General features: G+C 44.0%; 1 long non-coding RNA gene and 1 pseudogene across 1 annotated transcript; one reads left to right on the forward strand and one right to left on the reverse strand.

Moving 5' to 3' along the window:
- Nucleotides 1-11: 11 nt before the first annotated feature.
- On the reverse strand, nt 12-27,806 carry LOC124143614 (annotated as a pseudogene).
- On the forward strand, nt 4,461-6,113 carry LOC125377067. Its single transcript, XR_007219438.1, has 2 exons — nt 4,461-4,945; nt 5,822-6,113. It is a non-coding gene; the product is annotated as an uncharacterized LOC125377067 (long non-coding RNA).

The following is a 27,806-nucleotide window of genomic DNA, read 5'->3' on the forward strand; positions in this document are numbered from 1 at the left end:
TCCAGAAAACCTAAGATTATCATAAAGTTTATTCATATATTAAATATAATATCGATGTAGGGTGTTATGCAGTCAGCGCGGAGTGTGTACCACTTAATTATATAATATCAGTGACTGTACACCCGGGAGATGAACAGGCGGCTTCTCTCATGTGCTCAACCCATCAGCAACGATGTGGGGCAAGGCTTGGTGTTACATGCTCTATGCTCTACGTGATGGCGCTGACAGTCTTCGGCGCCATGCTTATTGTCACAGGCTCTGTGCCTTGTCTGAGAACCTCCTGGAACGCAGGATTAAAACATGTTTGTCAAAATGACAGAAGCTATGCAGGTCGTAAAGAGGTCAAAACTAAGCCCCCGATTATATCCACCTTGTTAGCAGCTTTTAGACTCTTGTTATCAAAAATCACCAGAAATGCGGGTTATATTAATGTTTCACTAAACCAGAACTGACAACTGTCTAATAGTAATTTCGACACAATGAGTGTTATGTAAACCGCTTTTGGAAAATACATATTTATTTATATCGACATCCGGGAGGCGGGCTCATAAAATGTAAGTTAAACATGGTTTCCATATTGGGAATTGAACCGAGCCGTTACGAGCGAACGCTTTACCAACTAGCCTACTGCATCGCCCCTCATGGTACAGATATATCAAGATGATAAACATAAACAACAAAACAAAAAACAACGTTAATCCTTGTTCTCGTTGACTGAATTTCTTCCTGAAGAATTATTTGTATCACGAGAATGAATTAATATGGTTATGACATAGGTAATCCACCTAAGAGGTATACAATGTTATAAATAAGAACAATATAGACTCAGATGCAATGAACTACCTCCGCACGTGTTGGAGCAGTGGGACCAGCCTGACCACTGACCGTATTGACCACTGACCGGAGTCCGAGTCAAGAACGGACGGGTCCGCCCTGCACCCCAGTCCTGGATAGATACAAAATCAGTGAGTGAGTGAGTGAGTTTGGTTTTACGCCGCTTTTAACAGTATTCCAGTTATATCGCGGCGTGTCAGCTTAGTGTGGGAGGAAAGCCCGAAGTGATGCAGGCATCAGACGTTTACCACTTCGGTGAAACCCACGAGCACGGGTATGGTGCTGACAAACCTAGAAACATAATCGGGTTGAACCGGGATTCGAACACCCGCAATCATAGGTTTCTGGCGTGCCCAAGGGACGCAACTCTGCACAGCGAATCGCGGCGCCTTAGACGACTGGGCCACCCGTGCCCCCAGATACAAAATCAAGCAGTGATGTTCACACATTAATAACAATTTCCCCTCAGACTTGAGGTTATATTTCAATTTTTACCACGGTGTGTGGTGCAAGATTTGTCGTTATATTTATCCATATTTTACCAGTGTTATCAAAAGTCATCGATTGTATTCGGCACATAACTTTTTTCCAGTTTGCTCTGTTAATTGCAATGGGCGAGGTCCTTGAAAATGTTTCAGCTGAACTCGAGAATTGAAACTTGAATCTCATTAAGATAAGATCTTATGATCTGAGGATATCTCAAAAGAATGTCGCGTCAGAAGAACCCCAGTGAACTTTGACCGCCTAGTCTGAATGAAGAACACGTGGGTTCTTGAACCAATCAGATGTCGGCTTTCTTAAACGAGTCGACTTCATTTCTTTACCCCTCAGACTCGGTAATTCCGATTGTACAAATGAAAACCCTCACAGAACACAAATATTCTTTCGATCCTACTCTCATAGGGCACAGAAGCCTCAGTGCTAAGGATCGACAGGGTGTACAAGATTCCTCAATTAAATCATGGCGCGGCTTTATTTTTTTTTGCAGTGAAAGGTTCACCTGACGCGACCTTCTATGGCGGTGTCTTCAGACGTTCACGCTGGGAGATACCATATCGGAGTAAAAAACTGAGAATTCCTCCATATAATTGTGTTTTTTGTCACATACGTTGTCAAATGACATTATTGTGTGTACATTATAAGACAGAGTTACGTACCCTTGGTGGCTGACTGGCCGTGGCCTGTAGGGCGTTCTTGTGCAGAGTGTGAACACCAGCCTGTCAAAAATACAGGATAATTTGTACCATGTTGACGATAAACCGCAGAGCTACGAGTATCGGAGCTCCCATACTTTAACATAGACTTACGATACTCCTTGCTCTCAAATCTCTTTGTAAAACGTGACCCTTGGCTGTAAACATCAGGATATAATCACCTCATTCAGACCCGTGAAGATTACGGGGTAGAATAGGTCTTCAGCAACCAATGCTTGCCATAAAAGGCGACCACGTTGTCGTAAAAGGCGACTAACGGGATCGGGTGGTCAGCCTCGCTGACTTGGTTGATGCATGTCATCGATCCCAATTGCGTGGATCGATGTTCATGATATTAATCACTCGATTGTCTGGTCCAGACTCGATTATTTACAGACTACCGTCATATAGCTGGAATATTGCTGAGTGCGGCGTTAAACAACCAACCAACCAACAAACCAAGTTAATCAGCATGCATTCACATTTCATCCCCTGTGGAGCATGGGGGAGAGAAGATTTGCTTGTCATCTCATCTCCCGGGTACCCATCTGCTGCTGGGTAAACAGGCGACCTTTGAACTTGCATAAAGATGCGCCTATGTTTACGCTGATTCACTATTGACATACTTATAATTATTACTTTAAAAAAAATAATAATAATTGTATTCGATTGAAACGCTGAAAGGTAATTAATTTACGGTAAGACAAGTTCTATGGATGAACAACTTATTTATTACAATTAGTGCGACGTAATAAAGAAGTTGTTCACCCATAGAACTTGTCTTACTTCATCACACCAACTTCTAAATGCCACTGAAAGAAATTAATTTACGGGTAACATTGCCTTATATTTATAGGTCGAGGCATTACGATACGTACAACAGGACTCCGTCTGTACGGTCCGTATGCCCTGGAGGAACAATCGCCGTCGTGGAGGTTGCCGGAGAGGACTTGGATGCGGATGTAGGGGCAGCCGTTGGGACATGCGTCAGTCTCGTTGTTGAACCTCTCGTTGTTGTCGAACATCTTGAAGAACATCAACCTGTGGCACATTGAATACAACGTCATGTTGATAAGACCCGTGACGATCCGGGGTAGAATAGGTCTTCAGAAACCTATACAAAGCGACTATGCTTGTCGTAAAAGGCGACTAACGGGATCGGGGTGATGCATATCATCGATCCCAATTGCGTGGATCGATGCTCATGATTTTAATCACTGGATTGTCTGGTCCAGACTCAATTATTTACAGACCGCCGTCATATAGCTGGAATATTGCTGAGTGCGGCGTTAAACAACAAACCAACAAACTTTATGTTGATAATCAGGTTCTAGCGACTACATGACAAGTGACAGTATTATCGAGCAGGGTTCAACTGAACGATCTTACCCTGTATGTTTGTCCCAGAAGTAGCTTTCGCCCGATGTGTCTTTCTCGAGCTCGGCTACACTCGCCAGTTCCGTCCAATGTTGGTTGTCCCATTTCGATCCGCTATCACGGTACACTGGGCTAAACTGCCAGATGTGAAACTTGCCGTCTCGTGGCAGACAAACGCCGAACCGAAGCCAGTGATCTCTGTAAGTGAGTGAGTGAGTAGGATTTTACGCCTCTTTTAGCAATATTCCAGCAAAATCACGGCGGGGGACACCAGAAATGGGCTTCACACATTGTACCCATGTCGGGAATCGAACCCGGGTCTTCGGCGTGACTAGCGAACGCTTTAACCACTAGGCTACCCGACCGCCCCTGATCTCTGTAAAGCAATGTAGGAACAGCTATTACAATCAGATCCCGATGTTTGAAATTGTTCGTTGTACAGAAATCCGAAAAATCCCGTATTGCATAAAGAACGGGAAGGACAAGATAACTGAGAATTATGACCAATAATAAACCTTCGATGTGTCATGTGACGACACAAAAGTTAATATATTAAAACAGATTTGAACAATTTCCCGAGTGAGAGTCGGCTTGTTGGGGAGGTACACCCCAAGTGATACAAGTCGTGGACTTTTACCGCTTTTAACGAATATGGTACACTTCTGACGAACCTAGAAACAAGGCGAATCTGGGTTTCAAACCCACTACAGTAAACTACGGTTATAACGAACTCAAAGGGACTACTTTTAGTTCGTTATAAGCGTAGTTCGTTATAAGCATATATACAGCATAACTACAGCACATAGTCGGGACTAAAAAGTAAATTAGTAAAATCCGCCAGTTCGTTATAAGCGTGTTCGTTATAACCGTAGTTTACTGTATAAAATACAGGAAGCCTTAGGAAACCAAATTTGCACGTCGATTTACAAAGCCTTGCCGATTAGGCCAGCCGTGCCTCTTGAGACTAAGAGATTGCGAAAGTCTCACTTCTCCTCGTCTCTCTTCCTTTGAATATTACAATCAAAAGCACAATATCAGAATCTGACATATAATATTTTCCGTTTGCCTACTTATCAATTCCGTCCCCGACAATATGGAACTCATGGGGTACAATGCCGCTCCAGTGCAGTGTGTAGCTGTGCTGTCCCCCAAGCGTCACCGGGAACGACGCCGAACGCGCCCACGTCTCCGTCATCTTCACTGCAGGATTGTCGTCTCTGATCATGAAGGGGTGGGTCTTGCCGTGGTCTCCGGCACTGCCTAGTCGTATTGACAACTGTACGGGAACATTAGTTAGTGTGTGTTACATCGATTATACGATGAAGTCATGGATGTTTTAATGGTTTGTCTTATGTCCAAGTGCACTCAGCAATACTCCAGGAATATGACGGCGGTCTATAAATAATCGAGTCTAGGCCAGACAATCCAGTGATTAAAATCATGAGCATCGATCTACGCAATTGGGATACAATGACGCCTATTCAACCAAGTCTCCTCTTGCGAAGAGCTCGGGTTGCTGGGGACCTATGTTCTCCCTTAGGGTGAGTGGTAGAGTGATTGTCTGTTAATATTTACTGTCATGTGTTTCCTGGAAATATTATTTGCTTGGATAATATTCATATAGATTTTAGGTAATTTTACTCGAGGTAAATCTACTGCGGGACGGACCATTTGCCATGCTTGGGGAGGAGGCTGAGATTTTGCATCGAGATTAGATATACAGTAAACTACGGTTATAACGAACTCAAGAGGACCACTAATTTTAGTTCGTTATAACCGTAGTTCGTTATAAGCATACATACAGCATAACTACAGCAAATAGTCGGGACAAAAAAGTAAGTTCGTTATATCCGTCATTTCGTTATAAGCGTGTTCGTTATAAACGTAGTTTACTGTACAGCTACAACTACAGCTACAGAACGCCTTGCAACCATGTACGTTTTGTGGCAGGCAATTTCTTTGTTTTCAACAGCCTGAAGCATTATTTTTTCAAGAATTTTCAGGGGTCAATTTATTTTTTTTTACAAAAAAAACCACAAACCCCGAGAATATCAAATGGTCGGTCCTTTGGGAGGTTTTCATGACATGTGCTCTGTTCTGACTCCAAAGTCTAAATTTCACGCTTATTGTGGATGTTCTGATTTGATCATCATTGGCCACTTGAGACTTAAATTTAAGAGCCCCCTATAAGTTTATGATAAATGTGGTATTTTGAATCCACAATCAGTAAAACCGTGAAACATAATTGATAATTGCCATTTTCGACAGCATATGTGTGTAGATACAGTTCACTATTTGCAAAATCTTTCAAAGTAATTTGAACGATGTTTACACCATATTACTCTACCCTTTTTGATGATAAGTAAGTGAGTATGGTGAACGTGGCTTTAAACAACAGTATTTCAATTATATCACAGCTAATCGGCTTAATGGGAGGTACAAAAAGCCCGAAGTTCTACACGGATTGTCAACACACACTGGACATGCTGAACCTACTGAGCCGAACTCCTGGGGACATATCTGCATGTTCCAGTTGTCCCGTCTGTAGCACCTGGAGTTGTGGTAGAACGACCCCGGCTTCACGACCGTTGCCCCCGGGTACCCAGTGAGGGAGCCATCGGTGTCCCTGATGGTGGCGGTCTTGTCGCCGTCGTTGTTGCCAAAGCCGTGGATGGTCTCATTGCCGTCATACACGCGGTTACCCGTTGATGGCTGAATACAAAGAACATAGTCATTACTCGTAATAAAAGCCAGCTAACTGATTGACTTATCGCCGAGCTGAACGTTCATGTGTCGTGGTGTAAAAGTCCATTCAGCTGGTAAAATAACGAACATTCCGCTAGTGAATTTAATTTCTTTGTATTTAACGGTATGTCATTTTTTTATGATAGTTTAAAAAAACTACATTTACTCTCTCAAATGATTTATAATGAAATGCAGTTAATATCTGACATTACCTTAAGCAATTAAACAAACAAAAACAATACTTACAAAAAGGTATAAGTTTACAGACTTCATAATGCATTCGCAATACATCGATTAAGATTAACATGTAGACCTTGGTGCTTTGATATCTCTTTGCAACCCCAGGCCTGTACATGGTATGTTCACTGACATTCTATTGCAAAGTTCCTGAATCCATTTATATTGCTACACGTTCAAATTATTTTGAGTTTATATTTGTAAATGATTAATTTACTCCGTCCAAAAAGTTAAACTTGACATTGGTGGCCATGTTGGATGGAGATGAACTGTAATCGTTCTTTCGGAGGAAGCCGATCGCCCCCGCCGTGTAGTTGATGTTGCTGATGAAGCTGCTGAACCACACGTTCTTTATGTACACGGGGCCGTCGTAGAAGTTGAACCCGGTCAAGGGCTGGTGGCTGTAGACCAGAGCAGGTAGTTTTTAATGATAGACTACAAGCTTTGTAAACTAACTTGAATATAATTTCTCATGTGAACTGAAAAATGATCCAAAAGAGGCGTTCAAACACACTTACTCGTTCACCCAACCACTCACTCACCCACTAAATTCCAACATATTCATTCATAAAACATTGTAAATTTATATCTGAAATTCTGTACAAACGATTGTTAAATTAACTCCCCTTGACGATCAGTGTTAGAATTGATCTTCAGCAACCCATGCTTGTGAGAGGCGACGAACGGGATGTGGTGGTCAGGCTCACTTGCTTGTCATCGTATCCCATTTGCGTAGATCGATGCTTATGATTTCCATCAATGAATCGTCTGGTCCAGACCACCGTCAATTAGCTGGACTATTGCTGAGTACGGCGTTAAACAACAAACACAAGAAACACACATTCCTTTACAAAAGTGATTGTTTCAAAATTTGTTAACCGGTGTTTGTCTCTCAATTGATGGTGTTCACAATGTCATAAGGATCAGACTTTTCACTTCGATTCGATTCCTCTCTGCGTGGAGATCAGAAAACCCTCCACAGGAGATCACTTGAGGGGAACATTCTGATGAGTTAATCTCGTTATTCTCGTTACGAGCGTGCGAAGCATATGGAACAGCAAGTCTGCTACGTGTATCTCGTCAATGAACGTTAACGAGCAGTTTGGAATGGACAACATGTTTTAAACATCGTTTTTTTTCTGAGCGTCATGAAATCAACACTTTCATTTGTTCAGAGCGAAATTTCCGAATCTTGGAGAAAAACTGTGATTGACAACGGGCCGTGTTGACAAAATAATATTAAGTTGAATCGTTTTAAACTGACATCGATAGTTTCATGAACCCATGCATGTTTTATTTTGACGGTTCGGTCAAACTATGTTTAGGGTTCACCTGACGTGGAATGCTGGTTGACCTTTACGTGGGACGTTATGGAAGCGCAGTAAAAGGTTTCGTGAGATTGACGGTGTTGACAATGAAGGCTTAATACACATAGCGCAGACAAATGTACAGCCTAACAGTAAAGAGAATCACATCCATCCACTCTCCACTAGCACTCAACATCCAATATCAGACGTCAACGTCCCGACCCTCCTACAGGAGACGGCGGAAGCAAAGTTGCATCCCCAAGAAGGACTGGTCCGCTTTACAAGGTAGTGCTAATCCAAACCCACTCACTTCTTCACTGCTACTGTGCTGTAAAACTGAACAGCTCTCATCACACCTACACCCCCTACCCACCCCACCCCAAGTGCATTTACACTTCCTTAACGTCACCTCCCTGTAGGCGGGTAACTCGGGTACTCGGGTCGGGTGGGTAGTGAGTAGAACCCGGGTACCCACAGGACAACCCGGACTCGTGGTTAGTCACGTGATATATTGTGTAATGACAAACATTATCTAAAACTCTATGGTTACACTACAAGTCACTAATTATCGCATTTCTTTCTGACAATGCACCCATTCCTTTTGACTTTTATATGTTTGGATAAAGATAAAACTTCATGCAGTAAACGTAAGTCTATGCGTGACCAGATCGTTTTACACTCGTATATAAATACATTTTGCCAGAGCTACGGTCAAACCTTTCCAAATCGGACAATTTGTACCTATCTCAAAATATCTACAGCGGGCACCCGTGTAGTGACTTTGGACTCCTCCCAGCCCTACCCCCCTGGCTCACGGGCAGCGGGTAGCCGAGTGAGAGAGTGAGTGAGTATGGTTTTACGCCGCTTTTAGCAATGTTCCAGCAACATCACGGCGGGGGACAGGGAACCCAAGTGGTGAAAGCTCTGGCACACGAAGGCCCGCGTTCGACTTTCCCCACCGGTACAATATGACAGTAAGAATCCTGACAATGTTTGTGTTTTAAATAACATAATCATCTCAGTGTGACACGAACTTCTTAATAAATTAGTTCCAGGGCCACTGTCGTGGAATTCCGGGAATAATAGGTTCCAATTGTGCCAAGTTGTCATAAAAGTAGCCTTAAGACTAATTGCGTTTCACCCTACAACGATGGCATCTAGATGCTCATACTTTCACTCACTTGTTTGCCTGGTCCAGATTCGACTGTCACCGCCATTATGTTGTTGGAATATTCGTGAAAAAAATATTTTTGAAAAACCCAACCCCGACCAAAAGACACATGATGCAACTTACGGGTCATATGGAAGCGGAATACTTCGCGGCATGTCGGTGTATTTTTGGTTGCCAAGGGAGATCCGTGAAGGTTCGCCCAGGTTCCGGGATTCGCCGATTACGATGGAGTTGGTCAGTGATTGGTCAGCCGCAACTCTGATTAAAGGAGGAGTCGTGTATGTTTAAGTGTCATTTGAACAAAACGGCCTCATTATTCATTGGAATGTGAATCAGTTTAAATTAGACAGCGAACGTCTGGGAAAGTAACACCGTGGACACAGTGACCGACCACACACTTGCGTATACTTCGTATACACTGCTTCGTTGCTGATCATAAAACTATCAGTGGCTTTGAAGTGAGTGAGTGAGTGAGTGAGTATGGTTTTACGCCGCTTTTAGCAATATTCCAGTAATATCACGGCGGGGGACACCAGAAATGGGCTTCACACATTGTACCCATGTCGGGAATCGAACCCGGGTTTTCGGCATGACGAGGCTTTGAAGTAAATACGGCAGACTGGGCTACCCTAATCTCGCGGTACTTACAGTTCTCTGTTCGTTTTTGAATAAAGACAATTTAACCGTGGCAAGTCTTATAGTTTATCAAGGCATCATGGTTGACTGTGTTTTGTAAGCAGTAATAAGTTATGGGACAGCATTCAGGTGCTGTAAAACGCTGTTATTACTTCCTCATTATTTTATGACTTCTTACTTTAAAATAGTCGGAACATTCTGGAAAAGTTTGCGATAAACGACGTCATCGCCTTTCCTAGTAACCATCGTTGTCTGTTTATAGCGTATAAAATGTATTGCCGCAAGATTAGGGAACCAGCGAGAATGGAATGGAGTATACCGTTATTAACACGTAATGGACAAATGTTGTTAAAAGAGAATTAATGCGATGTTAAAAGCATATTATAAGAATGCATACATGAAAATATGTCAGTATACCTCAAGTGTCCCTCGCCGTGATACGAGGTGAAATGGGGTTTAACGTCGCGTCCGAGATTATTGCACTTATATAGCGACGTGCATGCACGTGTATGTGTGTGTGCACTCACGAATGAAAGAACAAAGAAATGATCGAATATACAGGACAACAAACCTGGCCATTGTTAAGCTACGTCCACTGTCAGCAAACCTGTTGATAAGATCAACACAAAACAGTATATCATTCATGCGACTTGAGTTTCATGGACATATTTTCTATCAGAACCACCTTACAATAGAGAGAAAATAATTATCGATTTCTTTTGTGGCTGGTGTTATATAACAGCTGTAATATGTTGAGATCCACAAGTGAAAATGCCCAAAACAAGTTCACGAGGTTTATGTTCTATATAGAAAACAATGTATTATAATAGAGTGAGTTACTTGACAGGATATCAGTGTAAACTCTTCCCTTATAGCACAAACAAAGGACACTGCGATCATTGCTGAATCCGAGTGCTACTTACGATGCGTGGTCCATCCGTATCAAGCCTCCCCTTATCCATGCGTTCTGGTACTGGTTCTTATAGGCTGTTAAAACATACATTAATACATACATTAATATACTCAACTCCAAGAACATAAAAGGGGGAAAACCATTTCCATATTAAAAAGAAATCCATTTTACGAGTCCGACTATATCATGAGCATGTGTCTGTGGATCACTATCAAACAGCAATGATACCAGGTGTTCTCGAAGAATGCAACAGAAAAGAAACGCGAAGATGTTCGATGGGTGATATAAAAAACTGAAGTGGAATATGATTATAAAATGATTTACATTTTTTATCAGGCAAGATTCCATTATATTTCCCATGGTTACATTCACCAAAACGCAACTTGCAAAATTTGCAAGAACTTCTCTGGAAAATGTTAAAAACGTTTCATTGGACACCTTGTCATCGGTTCTCAAATTACAGCTGTTGGTCTGTTTGCTTGTTGTTTTAAGTATTTAACAGTGAGTTTGCGATGAGTGCCACCGGCGGGGGAGGATACACATACCTTTCCAGGAACACCTGGTACAATCACTATTCTATAAACACATGCTCATGATATACTAGTAGTCGACATTTTACAATCGACTCGAATGTCTTATGAATATGGAATTCTTTCTGTCGCTATGTTATTAAAATTAGTATGATTCTGATTATTATTCAGATAACACTTTCGTTATACTCACATAAGAAATAAAAATTGAACTTAGTAAAACAGACATATATCCGCCTGGAAAAAGGTTAAGCATCCCTAGACATTTTTGCAGGTACTCTAGTGAAATTACTGAACTCAGATGAGACCTGCAAGAGCAACTGTGTTACAATAAGAAACCACCAGCATTGTCTGCTGAGGTTGGATCTTAATCACATAATTGAAGGGAAAAAGCACCAGGGATGTTTTCGCCCCAATATATATCTTTTTACGTATGGAATCGCCATATGGAGATCATTTCAAGGGGCAATGTCTGGATCAAAATGTCCCTTAGATGATACCCGTAAAGGTTCAGTAGCGAGTAAACCCTCCCGTGCCCGGATGACGGTGTCCACCCTGTGTCTCCCCCCACGTGCCCAGGTGACTGTCTCCACCCCGCGTCTCCCCCCACGTGCCCGGATGACTGTCTCCACCCCGCGTCTCCCCCCACGTGCCCGGATGACTGTCTCCACCCCGCGTCTCCCCCCCACGTGCCCAGGTGACTGTCTCCACCCTGCGTCTCCCCCCACGTGCCCAGGTGACTGTCTCCACCCTGCGTCTCCCCCCACGTGCCCAGGTGACTGTCTCCACCCTGCGTCTCCCCCCACGTGCCCAGGTGACTGTCTCCACCCCGCGTCTCCCCCACGTGCCCGGATGACTGTCTCCACCCCGCGTCTCCCCCCACGTGCCCGGATGACTGTCTCCACCCCGCGTCTCCCCCCACGTGCCCAGGTGACTGTCTCCACCCTGCGTCTCCCCCCACGTGCCCAGGTGACTGTCTCCACCCTGCGTCTCCCCCCACGTGCCCAGGTGACTGTCTCCACCCTGCGTCTCCCCCCACGTGCCCAGGTGACTGTCTCCACCCCGCGTCTCCCCCCACGTGCCCGGATGACTGTCTCCACCCCGCGTCTCCCCCCACGTGCCCAGGTGACTGTCTCCACCCTGCGTCTCCCCCCACGTGCCCAGGTGACTGTCTCCACCCTGCGTCTCCCCCCACGTGCCCAGGTGACTGTCTCCGGCCTGCGTCTCCCCCCACGTGCCCAGGTGACTGTCTCCACCCCGCGTCTCCCCCCACGTGCCCAGGTGACTGTCTCCACCCTGCGTCTCCCCCCACGTGCCCGGATGACTGTCTCCACCCTGCGTCTCCCCCCACGTGCCCAGGTGACTGTCTCCACCCTGCGTCTCCCCCCACGTGCCCAGGTGACTGTCTCCACCCCGCGTCTCCCCCCACGTGCCCGGATGACTGTCTCCACCCTGCGTCTCCCCCCACGTGCCCGGATGACGGTGTCCACCCTGCGTCTCCCCCACGTGCCCAGGTGACTGTCTCCACCCTGCGTCTCCCCCCTCCAGGCAGACATCTGATCTGAAGGGGCAACTGCCACCATTCACGATGGAAAGGTGCTTCCAATTCACGCAAATTATGGACAAGAGGGTACCAGTGCCTGTACAAGGTTCTTGCGGACAGACGGCGATTGGGAAGCGACTGTCTCTTCAGGACGGGACTGACCACACATGACTGTCGCCATACTAACCGAAGCAGTGCCCTGTGACGCCTTTCACTGCATTGCATGGTTTGACCATGTTTCTCACCAATCGGTTGATTACCCTGTAATGGTAGTCCAATCGACATCCGGTAGCTTTGGGGACAACCCTGTGGAATTCTTTCCGATTATTTGACAATTTATAGAACTAATTCGATTTAAAGAAAACATATATTTTATTGTCTGTGGTAAAATAATGAACTCACCCGTCAATCTGTAGAGAACAACCTCTTTAAAGGGAGATGTCATATTTAGGGGGTCCTCTCTCGCATCATAGTGATTGTTGTCCCCGACTGACTCGTCCGGCTCAATGATGTTGTCCATGAACATTCCCTGGGTGAGAAACACAACCATCAACATGAGTCATGGCTTGATGTAGGGGGCACGGTTGGCCCAGTAGTCTAAGGCGCCACGTTTTGCTGTGCAGAGTTGTGTTCCTGAGAGCCATGACCGTTGGTTCGTATCCCGATTCGCCACGATTATATTTCTAGGTTTGCCCGTACCATATCATACTCGTGGGTTTCACCAAAGTGGTAAAGGTCTGAACCTGCATCACCTCTGGCTTTCCATCTGGAACTCACTCACTCACTCATATCTTTATTTACCCCATCATGTGCTGATTCTGATATCAGAGGGGCGGTCGGGTAGCCTAAAGGTAAAAGCGTTCACTCGTCACGCCGAAGACCCGGGTTCGATTCCCGACACGGGTACAATGTGTGAAGCCCATTTCTTGTGTCCTCCGCCGTGATATTGCTGGAATATTGCGAAAAGCGGCGTAAAACCATACTCACTCACTCACTCTGATATCAGACATTTCTATTACTTGGTTTACGGATGTTTCAGAAAAAAGTCAGACATTATTATTGTTTGCAAAGCATACGTTTTAATGTAGTCTCAGATAATTATGGGGCGGTAGCCATAGCGTGACAGCATTCGCTTGTCACGCCGAAGTTCCGGGTTTAATCCTGTACATGGGTACAATGTGTGATCCCATTACTGGTATTCCCCGCGTGATCTCGCCGGAAGTTTGATAATAGCGGCGTAAAACCATTCTTCATCAGTTATAACTCTCCTTGCGGAGGAGACATTGATAATATGGTGTTCTTGTAGTTTATTCCACATTGTTTGAAATTCTGGATCTTGTGATTCATAAGCCAAGCAAAATATTTACCGTAGCTGTACATGTTGTCAAACTCATCTACCGGCTACTGACATTCGTTATGCCTCGGAAACCCCATGCCTACCCTTTAGTTTGAATGCTTATAATTTCAGGGGTCAGAGGGGGAGCCTTGTATTGAAAGTCTTCTCTCGACATGTATATGTCACTGTGAGATGTTACATTAGGGATGCTGCTGACCTCCCTGGACGTTGGAGTGGGCAACGTTGTTGTTGAATTCGAGCAGGGCGGTGTGTTTCGCTTCATTCTTCTGAAAGAATCCCAGACCGTAGGAAGGACCCATTGGCTCGTCGGGATATACATACCAGATACCTACACCCTGAACAATTACAACACAGGGTATGACGAATACAAAAAATGACAATGTTCAAAGTTTCGTCATCTTACCCCATGAAATGAATAGTTGCTTATAACGGGCGACTTAGTAGATAATGGAGAGAGAATTATAAACTCCTTGCGTCCCTGGTCTCCACTGGGTGACAAAAGCTCTGCAGTTCTCTGCGAAATGTCCTCTCAAGGTCACTAATAGCAGTGTCCCATTTGCTCACAGAGAGAGAGAGAGAGACAGAGAGAGAGACAGAGAGAGACAGAGACAGAGACAGACAGACAGACAGACAGACAGACTCACACTGTAACAGCTTTTGACAAGTGTGTCCACACGTGGGACCGTCTGTTTGTTGTTTAGCGCCGCACTAAGCAATATTCCATCTGTTTGACGGCGGTCTGTAAATAATGAAATCTGGACCAGACAATTCGGTGATTGACATCAGTGAGCGATCCTCTTACGACAAGCATAGTCGCCTGTTACGGCAAGCATTGGTTGCTGAAGACCTATTCTAACCCGGATATTCACGGGTCCCACATATTCAAAGACTTCGTGATACGAGTAATTAAAACAGGAAGTTTTTGCACCTCGCCACCCGCAGCGACGTTGTTTCTCAGGTACACCGACGGCGACGTCATCCAGAATGTGGCAGGGTTGCTGTGGATGGAGGCATGATAATATATACCCTTCAAAAGAGGTTACGGAACACACAGATTGAACGTCAGTTTAGATGGGTTCAATGAAGTGTGAACCATGTAAAAGCGCTGGTTAAACTGTGTGAACTTCCGAGCTTGCGAGTACCAGAATCAAAGCATTTATTTATTTTTTAGGCAGATGAAATGTTACAAGACCAGGCAAAAATACTAAATTAATTATATTGCTGACAAATGCAGGGATAGAAAATAGAAAAAAACCGAGTTGCTTGTAAACACCGGTCGAGAATTCGGAAAAACCCCGGAAAGTAGTTCCTGTAAAAGTTCACACGATCAATTTCACAAAAAAATGTTCACATCGAGTGAACTTTTCTGTCCGTTCACAGGTGTGTGAACTCCAAATATCAGATCACGTGACTACCCATTCAGCCAATCAGCATGAAAGTAACAGTGTAAACATTAAAATATAAGGGCTTTGTAACTTCTTTTGAGTAGTAGTATACAAAATTAAAAATAAATAATCCGTACACTGCTTCATTGAATTCAGAAAAATGAAATATTAATAAAATATTTGTAAAATGTACGGTAGTGGTTAAATTGTTCTCTCGCCACACCGACAGGCAAGGTTTCATTGTCCATATTGGTACAATGTGTGAAGCCACTCTTGGTGTCCCTCGGCGTGATATTTCCGGAATATTGCTGAACGCCGTGTGAAACCATTCTACCTCATTTACTCTTTACAGTTTGGTTTTACGCCGATTTTAGCAATATTCCAGCAATATCACGGCGGGGGACACCAGAAATGGGTTTCACACCCATGCATGTCGTGAATCGAACCCGGGTCTTCGGCGTGACGTACTAACGCTTTAACCACTAGGCTACACGACACCCCCTACTCTTTACAAGCTGATACATCTGGCACATGCCATCATTACGAATTTACAAACAAGAAACATATACTAGTAAGCATACTCTGGCCTCTGGTCCAAAAGATAAGCCCTATTAGATGTAATGTGAAACCAGTAAGTGTATGTTAGTCTGTTTATATGATTAAAGTGACCTACCCATCAGAGGGTAGAATACTGCCCTTTCTTGTCCCTACTCCAAGGTTACCGTCGAATACGTTCCTCTTCTCCCCGCCGTCCTCCAGGAAGTAACAGTGCCCGAGGTGGTCGTACCCGACGTTGTCTTGAACCTTTCGGAAAATATATGCTAAAATATTTCTTTTCATAATTTAATCCTTCATGATGTAAGCAATTATGGTATTGCATATATTGCAAATTAACGTGAATGATAGGGAGGCTTCATGCCATTTTACACAATATAAGTCACCTGTAACAGGGCGTGTCAGTTTCGTGGGGATGGAGGTAGTGGGTAGCTTGTGTGTGTGTTTGTGGGGGGTGGGGGTGGGGGTGAAGACCAAAATGAGGCAGTTCTTTTACGCCTGCCAGTTTGGTGGAACCCATGGTGTTGGCAAACCAAGAAACACAATCAGGACGAGTTTGCCTTTGGGACGCAACTCTGCATGATGACATTCGAGCCCTTTAAATATTAACAACAGCAACAACAATAACAACTATAACAATAACAATTCCATATATAATATGTATACAACACTTACAGTGGCACCATGAGTGCCGTGCACGGTGACACAGCGGCTGTAGGTGTGGTGTATGGAGCAATGTCGCACCCAGGCCGGGTTGCTATAGTTACCAACGCTGTCGATATCGTGAGTCATATGAAAGTGGATCGGATAAAAACCTAAAAAAAGGAAAACGAAAACACAGTTTTGAACATTGACCAGAGTAAGATTGCATCACAGCCTTTAGTCTGTAGGGGGTGCCTTAACTGAATTATTAGACAATGAGTTTCCACAGGATCAGTGTATTTGTCTTTAAGAGTGTATATAGATATATACATATAAAAAACAACTGAATTTACTGTTACCTTTTTCTGACTGCTGTCCCATGTGCAAGAGTTCAACCCCTTCTATATGAACGTCCTTGAAACCCTTCACAAACTACAACAGAAGGTTTTTAACATTCATATTTTCTAAAGGTCTGTGTCTAAATCGTTAGTTTGATTAACGTGGAGGTTCATCATGATATAATTGTATTGTGCATTTTTGCACACAGCTATTCGACTGATGATCCTCTTGTGAATCATGTGAAGAGTCATGATGAAAACAAGGCATTCCACAGTTTTCGTAAGCGGGCCAAGGATGTGGGACATAATCTCAATATCGATGTTGATTTTGTTGATGATTTACTGTCCCTTTTGCCACTAATGTGATTGACAAGATTCAGAAAAACATATGTAGACCTTGCTTTCGAAATGTCACGCTTGCATCCCAAGTACCACGTTGTCCAACTCCCAATTGTTCTCGGTGCCTTAGGTTTGGTACCTCTCAATCCGTTGACTGACATTGGGAGAGTACCCGTGTTTGCTACCAGGAATACAGCCCTTCTGACAATCTGGGTAATGCAGAAGGCGTCAGTGTTGGGGAGTCTTTACGTTCTCCGAAAAGTTCTGGGTGGGTTTGACAAGGCAGCGCTTCAGGACTAGGCAGCATATGATAATACCGAGTTTGTCGTTGTATGGTTACAGCAGAAGTTGACAGTAACATCGCAACATAATATGGACATAACAAACTAATCAATACCATCCCACTTTCACAACATGTGACAGCCCCTGTCGCCCCGTGGAGATTCCGGGTTAGCATTGATCTTCAACAACCCATGCTTGTCGTAAGAGGCGACTAACGGGATCTGGTGGTCAGGCTCGGTGACGTGGTTGATGCATATCATCGTATCCCAATTGAGTTGATCTATGCTCATGAAAACAATCACTGGATTGTCTGGTCCAGATACGATTACTTACAGGCCGCCGTCATATTGCTAGAATATTGCTGATTGTGGCGTTAAAACAACAAACGAACAACAAACAAACAGCCGATGTCCATATAAAGAACAGCTGAGTTACCTTGACATGGCCTCCGAACGTGTCATAGTTAAATGTGTTACAGTTGCGGTTGCTGGGTGGGCACGTGGTCTCCATGCGACCTTCTACCCGGATGTTGCGAGTGAGCAGCGCCACCTCAGCTCTCTGATCCACCCCGTCCTCCATCTACCCCCAGTGAGTGTATCGCGGCTCCACTGAAACAGGCATCGCCGATTGGTTTGAAAAAACAACAGAAATACTGTCAAAAATGGCCTTCACGTGTTAAAGAAAAAATTGTTGGATATTCTTCATGTCCGGATGTGTTGCGAAAAAGAGGACGAAACGTTTGGCTCCTTTCAAGAAGGATGGATGTTTGCCAATCCGCCGAATCTTGAGACAAAAGGGTTTTCTATTTTCTTTTGGCGTGAGCCGGTTCCTTGAATTTAACGTGTAACCACGTACCTCAAAATGTCCAGTTAGACTTGGAAATAAGTTATGATGAAATTACCATTAAAACCAACTATTTACATCTGTCATGAAATCTTAGGAAACTCTTTGAACCACAATGGTAGTAGTGAATGAGTGAGTTGGGTATAACGCCGCTTTGAACAGTATTCCAGTTATATTACGGCGTGTCAGCTTAATGTGGGAGGAAAGCCCGAAGTGATGCAGGTCTCAGACGTTTACCACTTCGGTGAAACCCACGAGCACGGGTATGGTGCTGAGAAACCTAGAAACATAATCGGGGCGAACCCACAATCATAGGTTTCTGGCGTGCCTAAGGGACGCAACTCTACACAGCGAATCGCGGCGCCTTAGACGACTGGGCCACCCGTGCCCCCGACAAACCTTGAAATGTAATCGGGCACAATAGTATTATCGATGAAGGCGTCCGAGTACATACAGCCCGTAAGATCCCGCGCATCCAGTCCATATCCGTGTAGTCATTAATCTGATCATAGAAGAATTCGTTGAAGTCGTCATGTGTGGCAATGCATGTCGATAATAAGGCAATTCTCAGTCATGTGTAACATCCGTTCATAGACCTATGTATGAGACGTGTCATAATAATCAATGGTTCTGAAGATTCAATCGATACTTATTGACTTGTGAAGTCAATGATTCAATAATTGACATTATTCATGAACACGTTCAACATTAGTCAGCTAAAGGAATGACCAAATTTATATAAGTGGTCCCATGTCAATTTGTTCGTCGTACAAGGCTTGATGGCCACATCACCGCGGAAGGCTTGTATTGGTTTATAAAAGACGGAACAGGACAATCAGACATTGGTTCTTTAACAATTGATGCTGTAACTTCTTTGAGTGGCATTTTGAAGTTTGAAGGATAACTAAGTCAAAATTGTTATGGATGAGCAGTTTCTTTATTACAATTGGGCGGCTTTTCGGTGATTTTGCATGATAACGGTGTTAGAATCTGCGACGTTTCATTGCTTGATAACGGTGTTAGAATCTACACCGAAACGTCGCCCAGTTGTATTAAAGAAGTTGCTCATCCATAACAATTTTGACTTAGTTAAGTGATGCTGAGGAGACTTACAGTCCACCTGGACTTGGTTGTGGTGACACGTCACACACTTGACGACGCTGCCTTCCTCTGTCTGGGTCCACTGGAAGTCTGTGGAGGTCACTATGACTTTGTCACCTGTGTTTAGACAAAATGGTCTGCTTTATGAAATGTCATTTTATTATGATAGCTGTAAATAACGTAACCGCCTCTGTGGTCTAGGGGATACAGCGTCTGCTCGGAGGGCGGAAGGTCTGTGGATCTATCCCCGGCCGCTTTATACCAAATGCTGTTAACAGATGGTACTTGTTGTTACCCTGCCTGGTGTCATTTTATTGTGATAGCTTTAAATAACATAACCGCCTCTGTGGTCTAATGGATACAGCGTTTGCTCTGAGAGTTGAAGGTCGGTGGATCTATCCCCGGCCGCTTCATACCAAATGACGTTTAACAGATGGTACTTGTTGTTACCCTGCCTGGTGTTTGGCATGAAGGGGGCATAACAAGGACTGGTCGTCTCGGAGTCAGTATGCTGTGTCTGAGTAGGGTATACATGTTGAACTGCGGCATGGTTTTTCAGTGGGATAGAACTATTAAACTTTCACACACGAAAGACACTACCTTCAGGTAACACCACACTGTTATGGACGTCAAGGCGTTGTCTAAATACGGAAATACATGACCCGTAGGAACGGTAAAAACGTGTATCATTTTATAAGTATTGCTATTGGTTATTATGGTGTCAATCGGTGCGTGAGTAGGGATTAACGTTATATCATCTAGGTGTAGGAGGAAAACAGAAATGATACAGGAATCAGACGTTCACAACCATTGTGAAGCCCAAGAGGACGGGGATGATGCTGACAAATCAAGACTCGAATGATGCCTAAGCTGCCATTTCAATCACGACCCTTGTAGTATGTTGAGCAAGCTCCTTCCCAGCGCGTGACACCTTCGTTACACTCTCGGTAACATATAAAAAGAGAGCTCCGCGAACGGGCTATCGCTGTGAGGAGCTTGTATGTTAAGTAACAAAGGAACGTAACTCTTCACTGCAACTTCCCATGGGTCACAGCGCCCCCTTTGTATAGATCGTGGGCGGTCGGGTAGCCTAGTGGTTAAAGCGTTCGCTCGTCACGCCGAAGACCCGGGTTCGATTCCCGACATGGGTACAATGTGTAAAGCCCATTTCTGGTGTCCCCCGCCGTGATATTGCTGGAATATTGCTAAAAGCGGCGTAAAACCATACTCACTCACTCACTTGTATAGGTCGATACGTTAATAAAGGGTTTATTTAAAACAATTTTACTTACCTGGTTGCCATGTCGACACATCATCTATGACATGGAGGATGGGGTATGCAGCCGTTGTTGACAATACCCTGAAGTTGACGGAGTTCAAGTAGGAGTGTTTGTTGTCGATGTGGCTACTGACAGAGAACTTCAAATGTCTGTCCCAGAGAGTCAGACTGACCTTGGCAGTCTGTGATCGTAGTTTGTAGTTAACACCGATCTTCTGATCTAAAGTTTCTGGTTTCCCTATTTTGTAAACAAAACAACAGTTACACGAAACAACAGTTACGTGCCAAGCAGTAGATCCACACATCAATGTACAAACATCCACAGACTTCGACATTTCTTGAATCAAAAGGAACTGTCTGTATCAGAAACACTGCGCGACCTTCCTATTTAATTAAATTCTGCCGTGAAACGAGTGGACATGTCAAAGGCGTAACTGATATCTCTACCTCACAGATTTGGACTGAAATTTTAAACGTCAACGCCAGAGAATAACCAGTCTCCAATATCTGCCGAAACAGATTCCATTGGGCGTGGGTGACAAAACATACGGCAACCAGAGTTGGTGTAGTTTCGTTTCCCCCGAGTTCTTTTGCTTTGCAGAATTTCTGTGCGAAAATAGCAAAACGCCAGAACAAAATAAACAGTTGGTTGGTTGGTTGGTTTGTTGTTTAACGCCGCACTCAGAAATATTCCAGCTATATGACGGGGGTCTGTAAATAATCGAGTCTGGACCAAACAATCTAGTGATTGACAACATGAGCATCGATCCACGCAATTGGAACCGATGACATGCATCAACCAAGTCAGCGAGCCTGATCACCCGATCCCGTTAGTCGCCTTTTACGACAAGCACAGTCGCCTTTTACGGCAAGCACGGGTTGCTGAAGACCTATTCTACCCCGGATCTTCACGGGTCACAAAATAAACAAAGAATACTTGATTCTCCTGTGCTATTCATGATAATGTAAACTTTCTCAGGTTCCTCGAAACATAAACATGTTATTTGACAAAAAAACGAAGTTACGTATTTTCTCAGTGATCTCGTGTTGCTGTGAACACCATAGTGTCATAGAGACAGACTGAAAGTAGTTCGGCATACAGTGAATTACATAGTTTCATACATTATTTCCTCCCTAAATACAAACTCAAACACAACAATGATGATTGACTGAGGCTATTACGTCCCAGTTTGAAATAAGAAAACCCAATTAAAAAATAACCAGTAACATTTAGCAATTTTAAGATTAAGTTCATGCAGGGGACAGGGGAGAATTCATCTATCTCTGGTGATAAAAAGAAACGTTCTTCCACTGAACCGCCTTTTCTCTATTTCATAAAACAATACCAGCCCTGATGACTAAAATATACAAGAACGTTTCACACAACCTTCACGAAGGGCAGGGTAGTTTGTTTTGCCTGATTCTGTTATGACAATACCTTTCTGAATGATGAGGGCGAATGCGTCGCCTTTCTGGACAGATCTAATGAGGCCATTTCCGGTCACGTGTCCATCAGTAAGTGTCTCCACGGCCTCGTATACAGGTGTCAGATTGACCCGTGGTTCGACCAGGTTCGTCTTCACACTCAGAAGGATAATGTTACCATCCTTCGTATCTATAGAAGTTCAGACGAATATTCATGACTTTAGTAAATAGAATAATAATAAATGCGCTAGATTCCATTCACCAAGTGGATGCTCATAGCGCTACACTATTATTACGTCGGTCAATGGATCAGTGTGCACACGATTTTCATTCTCAGCTCCCTGGGGAGGCACACATTACAATCTCATCCTACCGGGTACCCACTAACTGCAGGGTAGCAGAGACACATTTCGAACAAAGTCACTTGCCTAAGGAGACACCAAAGCCCTAAACTCTTAGGAGATATACTTCGCGATGCACTTCATGCTTAAATTGTATGTAGAGGACTTAGAACACGTAGGACTTACACTTACATCTTACTTACACTTGTCAGATGATCCAATATCCGCCGAAACAGATTTCATTCGGCGTAAAAGGAAAAATACCGGTGACGATTATATGAATGGAGGAATGAAAATCAGTGATGACACCAGATGTTCCGGAAAAGGGTGAGCCTGTCCCCTTCTACCGGTAGAACCCGCCTCTCACACAATTTGCAGTGCTCTTGTCATGCGACAGCGGACAGACAATCAGGTGATGGACCAGACAACTCAGTGACCTGATAGCGCGTTTACACATATTCGTCAACTATAACGATCAGTTAATTTTGAATTTCGTCTGCTGGGTACAAGTGCAGAGATTCTGTTGGTTACAAGTAAAGAGAAACATCAACGAAAAATGTTCGAACCCGAACCTTTTACAGGTTTAGGCCGTTATGTCTTTGTTGCTCCGTGAAAGGACTTATTGGCACCATGATGAGTTATCGACACACGGCTTATAGCTCCGGATAACCCGCTGCATTGGTGTATTGTGTTCATGCACTTCAAGTTCCGGAGGGATGTGTGTATATCATGTTTGTAGTTTTTCGTCGACACTGTACTTTAATTGCAAGAAATTGAGAAACAACATGATTATGTGTAAGTGACTTATGTTTGTAATATGTTTCACTTACTGTTGATGAACCCTGCCAGAGACTTGGGGTCCCTCGGGGAGTAATAACTGTTGTACTCCCCTAGGATGTAGTTTGCAAAGTCGATCACGTGACCATTTCTGCCATCCATGACGTAGGCATGAATGCCCTTCTTCCAACTCCCGTCAGAACTATGGTTGCTTTTCTGTTGATCAGTAAATAGGTTAGACTTTTATCGTCGAGTCAGATTCAGGGGTGATACAAACTTTTACCGACGAGTCAGATTCAAGAGTGAGATTCTATATATCATCAAAAATGATTCTTCAAACTATTTCAGTTTGAAAATAGTAATAACCAGTTTCCCGAGAGTATATAAAAAACCCGGCAACCAGCTTCAGTGTCAGAGAGACCAGTGATGTTATTTGATTGTGACGTCCATTTCGATGCAATTTCATTGCAGCAACACCTCGTGGCAGACATGGCTTGTGGAGGCCAGTGATGTGTCAGTTTAGGATGATAAAATGGTTGTATCGCAAACGTGCACAGCAGCACCTGACGTGCGAAGGTACCATATCCTGTGTGTGAGCTGATCAGCCCATGCAGTCCACACTGATCAGGACTTAAGTAGATACACACCAGATGTGAAGGCGTTTGGTCTCAGGGTGCAGACGGTGAAAGGGTGAAGCATTGGATGCTATCAGTCTATGCGTGAAACAAACGTGCAATCATTGGGTATAGCTACAAACAGACCGGAACAACTGCTTAAACAGGTTACACTTGAAGGGGGCGGCTCAAAACACAAAAATATTGAGAAAATTGACGGCTTAATAAAACCCAGTTAGACAAGCAATTGGGAGGTTAGGACAAGCGTATGTCGTTGATAATGTTCTGTCTGTCGGAGAAACAATTACCTTGGAATAATTCAGAAAATACTAATAAAGGTTTTCTCAATAATAGCCATGATAGCGAGACAGTGTGCATCTGACAGCAGGAAGAACATCGGAGTAGAGGTTGCGTGGGTTAGGATAACGAACTGGCTGATCGCACTTTGCTGTGCCTGCATCGGCTTCCAACCCATAGATGATATACTTATAAAACCAATAAACACGAGCCAGTGTCGAATATTGACAGCAAGTCAAGGTCAAGGTCAAGGTCAGGCGTCAAGGTCACAAAGTTCACACAGCCCTATGTGGAACCGGCAGGAACAAATCAGATGGTCATGGAGGGTTTCAATCTAACATGAGTTTCTAGATGACCACCATCAACCGACGTTGCCACCTTCCGAGTAAAGTGACAAGAACGCATTTCCAGAGATTGTTGCTGAACAAAACAAAACTCATATCTGATTTGGTATGTGGTATTCATTAACATGTACAAATATTTGAAAATACAACTACTTGTATCTAAGAATAAGCATCCGTTGGTGACATGCAAGAGAAATGTGACACACGTAATATAAGGCAGGTAACAATGTACTACATATCTCGAAGCGTCCCAGCTATCCAGTATACAATGAGTATTGTTAAAATTGATATATTTAGTGTAAGTATAACTGCTTCTACTTAATGCGTATACTCACTATGTGTTCGTAATACAGTCCATTGGCGCTGGTCAGTTTGGGCAGCGTTCTGGTCAGTTTAGTCCAGGACAGCTTCTCTCTGCCATGAAGTTCCAACGTGCCACCCGGAGCCACCCCGATAAACTTCTCCCCGAACAGGTGAGGCCCCATCACGTACCTGTACTTGCCACGGATGCCTGTGATTTGCGACAAGCATAACGTTGATTGTATAACGACGTTCAGTGACATCTTCCCGAAGCAAGGGCGTTAAATGACGATAAAAGTCCAGTTTCCCTCCTTGCCGAACTAGGCTGGAATTTCCGAACTATTTACAAGTTATGTCCCTTCTATATCCCTCGAAATTGGCCAATCAGATTCCACCTCTCATATCACTTGCAATTGCTTCAAACAACATGGCGGCGCCCAGTCAAGACAATCTGATCGATAATCAAGATCTGTATTGTAACAAAACAGGCCTAACCTCGTGAAGTGCATCAGATCACTTGAGCACCTTGATTAAAGACGTGAAAAGATTTGGAAACTATCTGTTGACGCCCAGTTGGTGGTACACATGCTTTGCAAATCCTTCAGTTGACCGAAATCTGCTCGTTGAATTCAATGTTATTTACAAACAGGATGTCGAGTTCGTTTCGCGAGTTTGATTGTTTGATAAGTCTAGCCAATATGTAAGTGCGGAATTCCAGCCTAGTTCGACAAGGGTGAAACTGGACATTTATAGTCAGTTACGGTATTGCCTCGGGAAGCTGTTCAGTGATGTCCCATGTAAACATGATGATGACATAAAGGATGAGGACATTGCAATGGGTATAATGACAACGGTTCTACTGAAACACCATTGTTGGACATGCAGACTATTGGCATTGACTATAGACTATTCACTGGCACTATAGTGTGAAGATCCGGGGAAGAATGGGTCTTCAGCAACGAAAAGAGGTTCCTGATTGGATCGTGTGGTCAGGCTCGTTGACGATGTCATCGTATCCCAACTGTGTGTATCGATGCTCATGATGTCACTCACTGGATTGTGTGATCCAGATTCGATTATTTACAGATCGCCGTCATAGAGCTGGAATATAACTGAGTGCGGCGTTAAACAACAAACAAACATATAGTGAGTGAGTGAGTGTGCTGAATATTCCAGCTATGTCAAGACATGCTTTATATATGGTCCCAATGTGGGAATTTAAACCCCGGGGCCATCGGCGTGATATGCCAACACTTTGACCATTAGGCTTCAGTGTTGCTCTTTACACAATAGTTTGCAATAAGGGTCTACACGTACATATTTCCCAAAATATGTTAAACGTGCAATAAAAAGTAGGATCAGATCTGTGATAATGAATTTCGTTTCTGAACAGATTAGGTGAAATAAGTGACAAAGGAAGCAATCATCAGTTAATCACTATCGCGGGCGGAAGGTAGCCTGTTGGTTTAAGCGTTCGCTCGTCGCGCTGAAAGCCCGGGTTCGATTCCCTACATGGGTATAATGTGTGAAGCCCATTTCTGGTGTCCCCCGCCGTAATATTGCTGGACTATTGCCAAAAGCGGCGTAAAATCAAACTCTCTCACTAATCACTATCGTCTCGTTACCTGTCAGAGTGATGTTAGCCTTTCTGTTAAACTTGCAGTCATCACTGCCGATGTCAAAACGCCCCTTGATTAAAATATACTGGGTTGTCAGATTGTAATCGCCATCCGGGCTCCACACGAGGCGTCCTCCCGTTTCTATGGTGACACTGGACAGTTCCGGTGGGGATTCGTCCAGCAGTATGGCATCAGTGATGACCACTCGGGCATGTGTACCAGGTTTCTGTCAATTTGAAGTTATTTCATCAAATTCTATCATCAATCAAAACACAAAGTGTACACATGTATGGCCTTCACTTATTTACAGACCGCCTCCCTGGTAGAGCGTCCGCCCGGAGAGCGGAAGGTCCGGGGTTCGATCCCCGACCGCGTCATACCAAAAAACGTTAAAAGATGGTACTTGTTGTTACCCTGTCTGGCGCTCGGCATTAAGGGGCTAAAACAAGGACTGGTCTGCTCGGAGTCAGTATACTGTATCTGAGAGGGGTATTCATGTTAAACTGCGGCTTGGTATCAGTCCGGACTAGTACAAGCAGCCACACAAACACACACACGTACATGCACGTCGCTTTTGGAGTGCAATAATCTTGGACGCGACTTTAAACCCCAACCTCACCTCACCTCACTTATTTACTGGATATTAGATAAAGTATATTGGGCTTTCCGCCCACATAAAGCTGCTACGCCTTGATAATACGGGAATACTGTTAAAAGCGGCGCTAAACCAAACTCACTCACTGGATAGAGAATCAACACCGTCATGACGAGATTCCAAATTTGCTCTAACTAAAAAGCACCTATCATCATGTATGAGCAAGCTGTTATCGCATCAATCGATAAATTCAACTTTCGGAAATAAGTTCCTGCTTCTTATCATTATAGGTATGTTGTGTGCATTTGTTAGAAGTTTCATGAAGATCCGGGTTAGAATAGGTCTTCAGCAACACATGCTTGCCGTAAAAGGCGACTATGCTTGAAGCAAGAGGCAACTAACGGGAACGGCTGGTCAGGCTCGCTTGCTTGGTCTATGCATGTCAACTTATCCCAATTGCGTGGATTGATGCTCATGATGTCAATTACTGGATTGTCTAGTCCAGACTCGATTACTTACAAACCGCCGTCATACAGCTGGAATATTGCTGAGTGCGGTGTTAAACAACAAACCAACAAACAAGTTGCTAATTCTCAGAGATTATTACTGGAAATAGGTTTACCTACATCCCAGCCCCTTGGGTAAAAATAACCCTTAATTCATTGCAGTTCGTACATTATTCTCTTTTTCTCTTATTTCGACTTTACCTTATTACCCGGCCAGCTGGACCCGTGGGACCACCTCCTGAGTCCCGGCGTCTGATGAGGACATAAACAGAGGACACAGCAGGACAGGCTGCCCCCCACGAGGAACAAGAGGACTGTCCTCATGGTCATGAATCAAAGAACACGTTCACTCAGGTATTCTATTTAACGTCGGGTGTGAGC

The sequence above is a fragment of the Haliotis rufescens genome, unplaced genomic scaffold (assembly GCF_023055435.1).
Source record: "Haliotis rufescens isolate VD_foot unplaced genomic scaffold, xgHalRufe1.0.p SCAF_8, whole genome shotgun sequence".
Taxonomy (NCBI): domain Eukaryota; kingdom Metazoa; phylum Mollusca; class Gastropoda; order Lepetellida; family Haliotidae; genus Haliotis; species Haliotis rufescens.